The following is a 13,898-nucleotide window of genomic DNA, read 5'->3' as shown; positions in this document are numbered from 1 at the left end:
GCAAATTCTCTTAGGAGAACAAGTAGCTCCCCCGGAAACTCTTCGGGGTAACCTGTGAACACACACATTCTCGTGAATACAACACAGCGCAGGATGTAGGGTGTTACACCTCCGGGTGGCCCGAACCAGGGTAAACTCAAGCGTCGACACTACGTGTCTTTCGTCACGTCGGCGATCGCAGGAGCAATCGCCTCACCCCCCACCGAACCAAAAAGGGGGTGCTCAGCATCCCCGGTGCCGGAGACCCGTGCTTCGACATCTGGCGTGCCAGGTAGGGGGGCGTGCAGAGAGCTTCGGGTGACTGCCGGCGTCATCGTCTTTGCCGGCTTCTTCATCAGCGACATCGTCCACGTGTCGTAGCACGGGGCTCAGACACCGGGGATGCGCGAGCACCTCCTTTTAGGTTCGGCAGTGGGCGACGGGGATCGCCCCGGCGGTCGCCGACGAGGCCAATGCAAAGCGTAAGAGCACAATGAACACCAGATTGTTTACCCAGGTTCAGGCCACCCTGAGGTGTAAAACCCTACGTCCTGCTTCTGAGTTTGTTATTAACCAGTGAACTTGAGTTTACAGGTTGCCGGGGTGAGTCCCCGGGCGCTCTCTCTTTTTTGGCTAAGTATTACTTGCTGTTTTTGGCCTGTGCTAGCGCGAATCCGAACGAACCGAACCCTCTGACCGTTGGCGGGGGTCCTCCTTTTATACTGAAGGGGATGCCACAGGTGCCACGGTGCATGGGTGACAAATGACGAGCAAAGAGCTAGGGTAGCTCCTCCTCGGTGCGCTGGCTTGCATGCAGATTAGGTAGCCCTGCAGCTAGGGGTCTAGGCGCCTGAAATTTACCCCAGGCGGGTCACTATAGGCTGAAAGAACGGGGAATCCCCTTTTGGTCGGAGCATTTAATGTTGGGATGTGCTTCAGTCCTCGTCCCGACGAATCCAGCGTGTAGCGCGCCCGCCGAGCAGCCACGTGGCGCCGCTGTTGCTCCCGCTTGCTCCTGCTCTTGTAACGGACACTTGCGCCCGGGAACACTCTCCCCGGCAAGTAAACTTCCCGGGAAGCGCCCAGGCGGATTTCTCATGTTGCCCTTCTAGGCAACCCCGCTGCCCGGCTAGCCCTGTCGGGCTGGCGACTTGCCAGGCAGCTTGTGCGGACCTGCCCGGGGTGCGATCCTTCCGGGGGGCAAGCGAGGTGGCCCACGCGTCACGCAGCGGTGGTACCTTGGGTGCCACTGGTGCGACAGTAGCCCCCGGCCGTGGGCCGGCAACGTCTGGTCCCGGGTAGAACCTTCCCTGGTCGGTTGCTGGGCTACGCCCTCAACCGACGCGTGGGTCCCGAGCCGCTTCGGGGCGTTGCTTATGCACTGCTTCGAGGGCTCTACCATTACGCGCAGAGTAGTGGGCGCGAGATTTCCGCCTTAACCTTCCCATTAAACACGGGTGTTTAAGGCCACGCTTTGCGTTATTCCCTCTTATGGCGTAATTATCCCAGCGCACCCGTAGGGTGCGGACGCGACCGTTGCTCGGTGCCGGGGTGCTATAAGACCCCGCCGCTGCGCTAGGGAGCAAACACTTAGCCCCCCAGCTTTTCCCCTTCGTCTCCAATCTTCCTCGCACCCCTGCCTCCGGCCAGCTTTCGCCCACACCTCTCATGGCGCCCCCCGCTCCCAAGAAAGGGAAAGGCTCCAAGAGGCTTGCGGCCGGCAGGAGCGAGACGGCTTCCCAGAAGCCTGTCTCGGATAAGGACCAAAAGAGGAGGGAGCTGAGGGCCTCATGCGCCTTCTTCCGGCCCGGCTACAACGGCGAGGTGCTGGACAAGGTCCGGCACGCCGTCGCCTCGCGCTTCAACGCGTACGGGGAGACCCTCATTTTCCCGCCGGCGCCGACCACCAGGAAAACGACTTCCGGGTGTTCGCGCGCTTCATCCTTGCCGGGTTGGTGCCTTCGTACTCCCTGTTCCTCCATGCGCTCATGGAGGCCTACCAGTTCCGGGTGGCGCGGCTCCACCCCACCTCCCTCTTTCTCCTCGATGTCTTCCAGTTCCTCTGCGAGGCGTTCGTCGGAGTAATGCCGTCAGTGGCGTTATTCCGGCACTACTTCTACCCCCGCATCGAGCAAGCGGGGGCAATGTCATCGGGGGTGGTGTTCCGCACCCGCGACCGGATGAAATCAGAGTTCATCGTCCGGTCGGAGAAGAAGATAGAGAAGGAGTGGCGGGCGGACTGGTGCTGGGTCCGCGTGGAGGAACCCGAAGAGTTCATCTTCACGCCCACCGAGCTGCCGGTGCCCAACGACACCTAGCGGAACCGCTACCACCGCGATGCCGAGCTCCTCCCCATCGTCGCGAAGATCAAGGCTCTGCGGCCAGCAGGGCTCACCGATGTCGACGTGGCGCGCGCCTACATCAGCCGGCGCATCGCGCCGCTACAGCTTCGCTCCCGCCCCGTGTGGATGTACACGGGGTCCGGGGACAAGACACGCCTCCAGCACGGGTGCGTGGACCCGGAGGCCATCCAGGCATGGGTGAAGGGGATCATCGGCGAGGACGTCCCCGTCACGGAGCTGCCGCTGGGGGTTTTCTCCCTCCACGCTGGCGTTCCGGGGCTGCACGATATCATCGCCGCCTACCCGCCCTGCAACGAGTGGGGGCTAATGGTCGACTCCCCTGCTCGAACCCCGCGTCCTCCTCCGCCCGCACCCCGCGGGAAGCGGGTGCTCGAGGAGAGAGGGGGAGAGTCAGAGGTCAGCTGGCCCGACGTCCCATCCTCCGATGAAGAGGCGGGCCAGGTCGCCGGGACGCAGGTGGTCAGCCCCGTGGCGGACGAGGAGGAGGAGGAAGATGATGACGCGCCCCTGATCTTATGAAGGTCAAGGGCGCCTACGGCGGCGGCCACCTCCGCAGTGGCTGCTAGCGCCGCGGCGGCCTCCGCGACACCCAGGGCTGCAGCAACCCCCGGGCGCCCACGGCCCCGCCCAATCGGGGGCTCTTTCGGGGCTTCCAGTTCAAGCTCAACCCTCTGAAAGACGGCACCCCGTTGGGAGGCGGCAAGAGGGGGAGATCCGACTCGCCACCCGCCGCACCGAGCAAGAGGACGCGCATCCGGGCCGGCGCCAGCACCGACCCGGCCAGCGCGGGGGCCGGCGGCGCTGCCATTGCGCCCGCCGCCGACCCAATTCCAGTAGAGGAGGAGCCGGCAGCAGGTACCGATCCCCTCCTTGATCCCATGGCATATGTTAATCCCGTCCGCTTACCTGCAACTGTGCCGCCTTCTAAACTTCGCAGGCAAAATCCAGCCCGCGGCAGGCGGCCCGGCGACAGGGGCCGGAACGGGAGGGGAGGAAGCTCTTCCCGCAAGTTTGGCAGCCCCGCAAGGTATTCACTCAGAGCCCCTTGCGTTTATCGCTGGGCAACCCATCCTATTTCTGAATTCTAACTCCATTCTTTGTCGCAGTCCCGACCGTGCTCACAACGGAAGCGGGCGCGGTGGTGGTTGATCTCGGCTCTGACGCCGAGGACGTGGGGACGAGGGAGGAACCAGAAGGGGCTCCTACGCCCAGCTCTCCTGCGGCGGAAATCGTTCAAATAGTAGATTCTACAGCAGATTGTGAGTCTTTGTGCTTTCTGGATGTCTTCTCCGGCTACCATCAGATTAAGAGGGCGGTCGAAGATGAGGAGAAAATAGCATTCATCACCTCGGTAGGCTGCTACTGTTATACGTGCATGCCCTTCGGGCTGAAGAACGCGGGCTCTACATTTCAGCGCGCTTTGCGCGAGTGTCTGGGACCCCAGCTAGGCCGGAATATCAAGGCCTACATGGACGATATCATGGTCAAGTCACGGCGCAGGGACTCACTCATCGGCGACCTGCAGGAGACATTCGATAATCTCCGAAGGATCAAGCTCAAGCTCAACCCCGAGAAGTGCACGTTCGGCGTGGACTCGGGGCACTTGCTGGGCTTCCTGGTGTCTCACCAGGGAATCGAAGCCAATCCACAGAAGATCGAGGCGATCGAGAAGATGGAGGCACCCCGCAAGGTTAGAGACGTCCAGCGCCTCAACGGGTGCGTTGCGGCGCTCAGGCGTTTCATCTCAAGGCTGGTCGAGCGAGCCCTGCCTTTCTTCAAAGTGATGAAGAAGAAGGGCCCAATCAATTGGACCCCCGAAGCGGAAGCGGCGTTCCAGGACATGAAGCAGTACCTGAAGTCGCCGCCAGTCCTCGTCGCCCCCAAGCTAGGCGAGCCGTTGCTGCTATACTTGGCAGCGACGGACAAGGTAGTGTGCTCCGTGGTCGTTGCCAAGAGGGAAGAACAAGTCCCGGGGGCTGAGACAAGAGGACCGGGGGCTCCCAATGAGCCGGAGGAACCCCCGGGTACCACCTCTGCCCCTGGAGCCAAGGGACAGCCCACGTCCGCTGCCCCCCGCAAGCGGCTAGTGCAGCATCCCATGTACTTCATCAGCACGGTGTTGCGCGATGCTCGGGTACGGTACCCACAGGTCCTGCTCGCTTCACGGAAGCTGCGCCATTATTTTCAAGCGCACAGCATCACGGTGGTGTCGGGGTTCTGCCTGGAGCGGGCCCTCATCAACCGTGAAGCCACCTGGAGAGTGCCCGAGTGGAGAATGGAGCTGGCGGAGTTCGGACTGCGTTTCGCGAATACCAAAAGCATCAAGAGCGCCGCTCTCACCGACTTTGTCACGGAGTGGACGTCAACGGGCATAGAGGAAGAAGAACCGGAAGCAAGCCTTCCCGGAAAGATGACGAGGGGTACTGGGTCATGTACTTCGACAGGGCCTTCTGCCTGCAGGGCACCGGTGCTGGTGTGGTGATCGAGTCGCCCACTGGAGATCAACTCAAGTTCGTGATACAACTCGACTTCACCAACTCCACCAGCAACACAGCAGAGTACGAGGGGCTGCTAGCCGGGCTACGCGTGGCGATCGCCCTCGACATCAAGCGCCTGGTTGTTCGCGAGGACTCACAACTCGTGACAAACCAGGTGAGCAAGGACTATGAATGCCCCAAATGGCAGCGTACGTGGAAGAAGTGAGAAAACGAGAGTCCAAGTTCAAGGGACTTCGGTTTGAGCACGTGAAGCGCAAGGATAACTTTGTTGCGGATGAACTGTCCAAGTGGGCAGCGGAACACAGCAAGGTGCCTCCTGGGGTGTTCGTACAGAGGAAGTTAAAGCCCTATGTCGATCCCAAGACAGTGGCCGGGGAAGCCCCTCCGGCAACTCAAGGAGACCCCGCAGCTGCGGGGCACCATGCCACCAAGCCTGTGGCATGCACGAGCCGGGAACCGCCACCCTGGGGGGCGGATATTATTCGCTACCTCAGGGACGGGACCCTCCCGGAGAAAGACGTTGCCGCGGAGCGAGTAGCCCGGCAAGCTAAAATGTACACTCTGGTGGATTGGAATCTCTACCGCATGCGTCCCAACGGAGTTATGCTCCTCTGCGTGCCGCAGGAAGAAAGGCACACGCTACTGGAGGATATCCATCGAGGCACATGCTCGCACCATGTGGCCTCCAGGGTGCTAGCTGGGAAAGCATTTCGGCACGACTTCTACTGGCCAACAGCATTAGCCGATGCCGAACAACTAGTCAAGACCTGTGAAGCGTGCCAGTTTCACGCCAAGAAGAGCAACCAACCAGCGCAAGCCCTGCAAGTCATCCCGTTCTTGTGGCCGTTCGCGGTCTGGGGGCTGGACATCGTCGGAAAATTGCCGAGAGCAGTTGGCGGCTATAAGTACTTGCTCATGGCCATCGATAAGTTCTTGAAGTGGATCGAGGTGGAGCCTGTCCGAGCAGGCACGACACAAGCGGCCATCAAGTTTTTCAACAACATTATGTGCCGGTTTGGTGTGCCCAACGGCATCATTACCGATAATGGGACACAATTCACTAGTGCGGTGTTCCAAACTTACTGCGAGGACATGGGCACTAAGATTCACTTTGCCTCCGTCGCTCATCCGAGGAGCCACGGGCAAGTGGAGCGAGCCAACGCGGAAGTGGTGCGGGGGCTCAAAACGAGAACCTTTGACAAGCTCAAGGACCACGGGAAACACTGGGTTGAAGAACTCCAGCCCGTGCTGTGGTCGCTAAGGACCACACCAAGTCGGGCGACGGGTCAAACTCCGTTTGCCCTCGTCTACGGGGCAGAAGCTGTGCTGCCCCTCGAGCTCAAGCATGGGTCACCTCGGGTACGCACGTATGGCGACAAGAGCCAACACGTGCAGAGGATTGATGACCTTACCTTCATCGAGGAGATTCGATGCAGGGTTGCTGTGCGAGCTGCAGGCTACCAGCTGGGACTCTGTCGTTACCATGACAGGAGAGTCCGTCCCCGGGGGCTCGAGGTTGGAGACCTCGTCCTGCGCCGGATACAAGGAACGAAGGCCGGGAACAAGTTGACTCCAATCTGGGAAGGCTCTTTCCGGGTAGTGCAGGTGACCAGACCGGGGGCTGTCCGGCTGGAAACCGAAGAAGGCTTGCCAGTGCCCAATAGTTGGAACATTAAGCACATGCGCAAGTTCTACTCGTGAAACGATGGTGCCTTACTCACGGGTGACGCTGCGGCAGCGTGCCTCTTTAAACTAGTGTAGCCGGGCAAGGTCCGATTGTAATCCGCTAGCACAAAGTTGAATAAAGATAAGTGCTATTTCAATGAATATTATGTTTCCTGTTAATATTTGCTTCTGTCTCCTGCCCTACGTGCACAAAATTGCCTCCTCATCCTTGGTTGTGAGCCGGGGGCTGCCGGAACCCTGAAAACCAAGCTCGTTGCCAGGACGCCCCGGAAGGCCTAGCAGTTGCCGGACCCGTTCGCAACGTGCTACGTGCCAACAAGGCACCATGAAAGTATGAAAATGCTCACACCCAAGTCTAAGGTCGACTCTTCTGTACCTGAGGGCTGGGAGGCAGGAGGTTATCCAGTTTGTGCTATTTTTCGTGTATTTCGATTTTTTTTGCTATGCACCTTGGGTACTGCAAGAATCTGCCATGCAGGGTGGAGATGGGGACGAAGGCCACTGTGATGCTCGTGGGGTGGTCACGGGCGTCGTCGTCTTGCGAGTAAGTTGTACATATATGGCAATTACTTCGAGACTTGATGCAGAAAACTATGACATGGCCAGTGCCTCCACGCGTCCGCTGGTGGTACCATGTGCGTGGCGGAAGGGCAACGCTTCTGGCTATTTAAAGACCGGAGTAAGCGCAACACCAGCAACGGGCAAGAAGGCAAGAGATATCGCAGAGAAGCGATGGTGGTGCATCCCTTTGCGCTTGTCGCTGAGGGTGTTCCCACCATCGCGGCCCTGCCACACCTCTTATGGAAGGACCCTAGAAATGGCGATGCAAGAGACGAGAGGCGTCGCGAAGACGCAGTAGTGGTGCATGCCTCCGCGTGTGCCGCTGGAGGGTGCACTGCCACCGCGTTCTTGCCACGGCTCTCAACAAGGTGCTCCGAGAGCAAAGAGAACGGAAAGCTAAGTACTTTATTCTCAGTCCTTGGTTCTTCCTTTATTAACACTGGTTTGCTAAGGTAAGCTCAGTCCCCGTGTAGCCGGAGTGTAGGAAGGACGCGTGCGGGCGGAGGACGCGCCCCACACGTGGCTCGCGGGTCCGTGCCGGAGGCGTGTGCGCGGGGGTAGTTGACCCGCAGGCGGAGTGGCTAGCCGCTGCTGTTTGGCCCTAGGTTGGCACCGCGGGTCCGTCCCGGGTCCCTAGTCTGGCTGAGCACGTAGTTTGTGAGCCCCCGAATACACAAGGTTAAAGCACGGGAGGAACAGAGCCTCTCCCCGGCAAGCTGGTCATAAGCGGAAAAGCAAATAAAATGGCATTGGATAAGATAAACTTGAACGAACGAGTTCACAGATAACATTCAGAATGACAAAAAGGCTAACACAAAGCAAGTTCTAAGGCGCCTTGCGCCACTTGCAGGAATGTAAATACAAAAAAGAACGGGCAGATAACTATGCAGGAGGTGCTCCCGGGGCAGCCGCATCGGCGTCAGATGCCTCCTCGACACCGGGGGCTTCTCCGGCGGCTTCCTCGTCGGCAGCTTCAGCTTCGCCAGCCTTGCTATGCATCCGCGCCACCATCTCGTCCACCACGCCTCGCATCGCTTCCCGGTGGGTCTTGGCTTCTTCCTCGTCTGACCAGGCGTCGAAGACCGACTCGAACGGGAAGTCGGGATGGGCAGAGTGGACCTGGGTAAGAATTTGCCCGGCGACCTGCTCGGCTGCGAGGCCGACCTGCCGGTCCCTGAAATCTGCAAAGAAGGAGGTGAAGCTGCCCATGTTCGCCCCATCGAAAGAGGTCATCAGGATGTCGAACCCCTGCAGCGCCTCCACCCCCGAGTCTGCCAGCTTCTTCAGCCTGGCTACCTCCCCCATCCTGCGAGCCCGCAGCTCGGTGCATGCAGCGCGAGCTTCCTGGGGCTGCAGCTTGTGCTCGCGGCACTCGGACTTCAGCTTGCCGATCTCGGACGCCTTCTTGGTGTTGTCCTCGTCGATGAGCCGGAGTTCCTGCCGTGCCATGTCAAGCCCGCCCTGAAGGGACGAGCTTGAGCTGCCCAGCAAGTTCGCTCCCGGTAGCGAGTCTGGTCTTGCAGCTCCTTCTCCTGGCGTGCCGAGGCTTTGGCTGCCGTCGCAGCCGCCGTCTCCAGCTCTCCGCCCTCGCGACGAAGGCACTGGATCTCCAGGGAGTAGTTGGACAATAAGTCCTTCTTCTCCCGGAGACGCCCCTAAAATGAGTCCAGGTCCAGCTGGTGCTCCTCCTCGCTCTTGGCGTGCGCGGCCTTCACCAGCTCGAGCTCCCGCTGATGCTCTTGCTGTAGGTCCCAAAGTTGCCGGAGGACTTCGGCCTCAGGCACTCCTTGCACGGCGGGCTCCGCCCTAGCTGGCTGCGCCCCCCGGAGCCGTCGCAGCTCAGCGTGCCGCTCCTCTGCTTCCCGTCGCGCAATGCCCAGTTCCCAGGCTGGATGTTGTCATTGAAGAAATCGACAAACATCCGCTGTTGCTGCTGGATGTTGTCGATCACCTGGTGCCCCTGTTGGAACACACTGGAGTCGAAAGTGATCCGACCCCATGACCGCCTGGCAAGCTCCCCTGCTCCCAGGCTGACTGCGGCTCCGGCGGAGGAGGAGGACCCCGCCGCAACCTTCTGTGACCCCGAGGCCGCGTCAGGGTTTGATGACGCGCCTCGGGCTTGGACGAGCCTCGCCGCTCCTTGCCCGTCCAAAGGGGCGGGCTGGCGGCTCGGCGGCTGCTCCAGCGTGCCGCTGCCTGCCTCGGTTGGCAGAGGCTGCCCCAGGTCACCCGCCGCAGGGGGCGCCGTCTAAGTGGCGTCACCTGCGGCAGCAGTCGCGTCGGCAGGCTCTGGGGCAGGCTATTGAAGGGCTCTGGCCGAGGCAACCTCCTCCGGAGGATCGTCGTCGACCTCATCGATTACCCGCAAATCGATGGGCACGGGCGTAGCTGGGACGTCCCCGGCTACTGTATGGAGAACACATACGTCAGTCTAGGAGAAAGCGCAGATGAGTAAAGGAAGTGCTTCAGCTTGCACGTACCTGTTGCCGGGCCGGTGCCCTGCAACCTTGAATCGGGGACATTTGTGTCCCCAACGGCAGCTGCCGCCGCAGTAACAGCCGCGTCTGCGGCGTCCTGGTCACCGCCGCCCGACAGCAGGCGGGGTTTCTTGGCCGGGGCCGCCGGCGAAGTGCTGGCCTGCCCCTTCTTCCTCGAAGACCTGTAAAATTCGTAAAATGTAGAAGTAAGCTAACAAGATATGTAAAATTCGTGAAAAGAAAAATGTTTAGAGCAACGCCAAACTTACCCCGGCAGGTTGAGCTTGCGCACCCTGTCCGCCAGGATGCTCCTCGCCGGGGGCCGCTTCGCGCGGGGGTGAACTGGCGGAGCCGCCGGGGTAGCCGGGGCGGCTGCTGCAGCCCCCCCGCTGCCGGCGGAGGCCACAACCCCCCCATCGACGTGAGGCTCCTGAGGCTACGGGCTAGCCTCCTGCCTGCTCGCCCTCTCTGCCGCAGACCGCCTCACCAGGGGGACGTCGTCCTCCTCCGGCGCGACCCCGCCGGCTTCCGGGGGAGCGTCGTGGCCGTCATCGTCGGACTCTCCTGCGACGCCCAGCGAGGAATCGTCGGAGTCCGAGTCCTCCCGCCTGGCGGAGCCCTAGTCCTGGCCCCCTTCCCTGAATCGGCAGCTGGCTCCTTGCCCTTGCGGGGCCTGGGTTGCGGGGTGAGGGCTGCGACGAGGGTTCCTCCACGATCCCCCACTCATCGCAGAGTGGGAGATCCTGGGCTCCCGGGTTCGGGATCCCGGCGTGGAGCGGGTGCGCTCCAAGCGGCGGCATACGGAAGGTTTTATCCTCGCCGGTGATGCCCTTCACCCAGAACTGCACCTTGTTCGGCGAGAGCTCTATGCGCTGCAGCCGGGTTCAGTCGCCCGACCCAGTGTACATCCATGCCGGAGGTGAGCGCCGCTGCAAGGGAGCTACGCGCCACCCGATGAAGGGGCGTGCCACATCCGTGTCCATGAGCCAAGCCTCGCGGAGCGCCTTGATCTTGGCGCAGATCGGGGCCAGGTCCTCGTCCTTCTTGTCACGGAGTGTCTAGTCGTCAGAGCCCTTTGGGGTCCAAGGGGCTCCTCGTGGAAATCTTGGAGCTCGTCGGTGCGCATCCAGCACCAGTCGCGACGCCACTCGCTCTCGATCTTCCTCTTCCCCTGCCGGATGGACTTCGACTTGAGCTTGTCGCGGAACCGGAACACTACTCCCGAGGATAGGGGAGCTTTCGCCTCCACCCTCGGGTAGTAGTAGTGGCAAAACAGAGCCACCGACGGCATCACCCCCACGAATGCTTCACAGAGGTGTTGGAAGACAGCCAATGTGAAGAACGACGTGGGGTGAATTTGAGCCATGATGAGCCTGTAGGTCTCCATGATGGATGAAAGGAAAAAAGAATGCGGCGGCACGAACCCGGCTAGGATGAACCTCCCGAAAATTCGGAAGTACTGCAGGTCACACTCTGCGCCGACAGGGAGAACCCGTGTCGGCCCGTGCTCGTTATACTTGGTGGCGAGCACCAAGACCAGCTTCTCCACCCCCTCGCCGTTGTACCCGGGGGAGAAGAAGGCAAACTTGGCCTGCATCTCTTCATCCTTTCGAGCTCGGTCCGACAGCTCCTTCTTGCTGGCCTTCTCGCGCTTCTCTTCGTTGCTGGTGCTCCCCTTGGGTCGGTTCTGGCCCTTGGAAGACATCGGTGGGAGTGGGGGGAGTGATTTGGCTGGAGTTGGGGCATGGAGAGCTTGGGAGGCAATGGCAGAAGCAGGAAGCAGTGGGGAGTGCCCGCCGCTAGCCTCGGGTATTTATCAGGGCTGGCAGGCTGCAAGGGACACCCCCACGATCGGCAATAAAGTGCCCTAAAGAATCGGGAATTAATATGTGGGTGCGCGACGTGGCCTTAATTCTCTGGTGATTATAGAGGATAAGGCACGAAATCGTGCGCCTGACCGTTTCGCTCGGGAGAGTGGAACTGTAAATGCGGCCCACGAGACCGGGTACCGGGATACTACCCCGGGACCCACGCGTCGGATAGGGCGTAGCCCGGCAACCGACCAAGGATAGCACTCACCGGTGCCTCAAGGCTGCCGGCCCATGCCCAGGGGCTACTATCGCACCAAGGGTCCATGAGGTCCCACTGATACGGGACACGTGGATCGCAAGTGATAAAGCCCCGTCAGGTTGGCCTCCCGGGAACGATAGGCCCGGGAAGCCCGCCTCAAGGAGATGGTCGTTGGCGAAGACAAAGCCAAGGGCCGGAACAGGAGAAGCACTCGCTTCGGTGGGTACCCGGGAACACTGGTCCCGGGAAGTGGAAGGAACGCGGCCTCGGCAGCTGGCCGGGTGCGCTAGCCGGGACGGGGCTCCCCAGCAACCCGTGCTCGGGCATGCAGGCGGGACCCGCAGAACAGTGAAGAAAGGACGAGACAGCGGACGCAGTGCATTTAATGCATCGACAAGAGTCACATCCGCAGGGCTAGTCTTGCTCAGCAAGGCTAGGGCGTCTACCCTATAATACATTTTTTTCTACCGTGTACAGTGGCCTGGGTGCTGCATGGCCCAACATGGATCAACAGTAATGTAATTCCTATGGCGATGACACGTGTGTAGGAAACGTGTCGCACTGAATGCATCGGCACCTGTGGTATCCCCTTGTCTATAAAAGGAGGACCAATGCCACCCGTCAAAGTGTTCTAGTTCCAGTCCGACCTATAGTTAGTAGTAGCAACGAGTAGCTTCCCCGGGAACTCCTCGGGTAACCTGTGAACACACACATTCTCATGAATACAACACAGAGTAGGATGTAGGGTGTTACACCTCCGGGTGGCCCGAACTTGGGTAAACTCACGCGTCGACACTACGTGTCTTTCATCATGTCGGCGATCGCAGAGCAATCGCCTCGCCCTCCACCGAACCAAAAAGGGGGTGCTCAGCATCCCCGGTGCCGGAGACCCGTGCTCCGACAGTGGTGATGGAGGACTATGATGGAAGGACGAAATTTGATGAAGTTCCTCTGAATCGTGTCCTGATCTTGGCACAGATCCTCGGGATTCCGGAACCTTACCGGCGCCCAGCAGTCACAAATCAATTGGCACGGAGAATTGGGAAAGTTCAGAATGTGGAGCCGAACCCGCTGAAGTATTATGAAGGTGATTACATTAGGGTTCGTGCGAGCATTGATGTGCGTGATCCTCTTATCCGGGTGGTGCCTCTGAATGTTAGAACCGAGTATTTTTTCCTGGAAGTCAAATATGAGAAGGTTGGTTACTTTTGCGAAGTTTGTGGTATGTTTGGCCATAACTTGGACGAGTGTGGTGATGGCATGCATGACCCTAACACTGCCCAATATGGAAAGTGGATGCTTGTTGTATGCCGTGATTTGTCTTCCAGGCTGACCTTTGCCCCTCGTGCAATCTCTGGTGGAAGAAGAGGAGGGGTCAGGGGTCGTGCTGGATGTGGATTTGGGGATAGAGACTTCAGTTCGTTGAAGCGCACGTCGGAGGAGGCTAACCTTGATACAACTGAAGACCTGTCTAACACGGCGACTAGTCCTGCAAAATTACCAATTGTTGATGATCCGTCTCGTGTTAAGGGAGATGTGGCCCGTACACTTAACTTAGGTGAATCTGCACTAGAGTTACCTGATATCAACATGGCAGAAAAGGAGCAGGATGAGAAGATGCAAGAAGAGGTACCCCCACCACCTCCCAATTATGTGAAACCAAAGGATGACAAAAGGGTGAAGAAGACCTTGACTTCTTCAGAGGGACAATCTGTTTCTGGATCGGCGACCTCCCTCGAGGAGGATCGCCGGGCACAATGAGTATTCTCTGTTGGAACTGTCGTGGGATTGGCAACGACGTGACAGTTCGAGAGCTACGCACTATGGTGCGACGGTTTGCCCCTTCGGTGCTATGTTTACAGGAGACGCAAGTAACTACTACGAGGGCTAGGAATCTTGCTTTCACTTTGGGTTTTAAGAATTGCTTTACAGTGAGTAGTAGTGGTAGAAGTGGTGGTTTAGCCATGTATTGGAATGATGATTTATAAATGAATTTAGTTCACTATTCCCAGTATCACATTGATATGAAGGTTCGGGCTGGGCAAGATGACCCCTGGAGACTTACTTGCGTGTATGGTGAGGCCAATGTGCGTGAAAGACATAAGACATGGGAGGTCCTTCGTTTTCTGCGGAGTGAGTCGGATCTGCCCTAGGTGTGTATTGGTGACTTTAATGAGGTCCTAGATCAAGGCGAACATTTTGGTGTCGGAACAAATGCGAGGCTTCCATGAGACAGTGGATCTTTGTGGTCTTTGTGATCTAGG

This window comes from Brachypodium distachyon, chromosome 5 (assembly GCF_000005505.3).
Source record: "Brachypodium distachyon strain Bd21 chromosome 5, Brachypodium_distachyon_v3.0, whole genome shotgun sequence".
NCBI lineage: Eukaryota > Viridiplantae > Streptophyta > Magnoliopsida > Poales > Poaceae > Brachypodium > Brachypodium distachyon.
The sequence above is the reverse complement of the archived record's forward strand: the minus strand, read 5'-3'. Positions refer to the sequence as shown.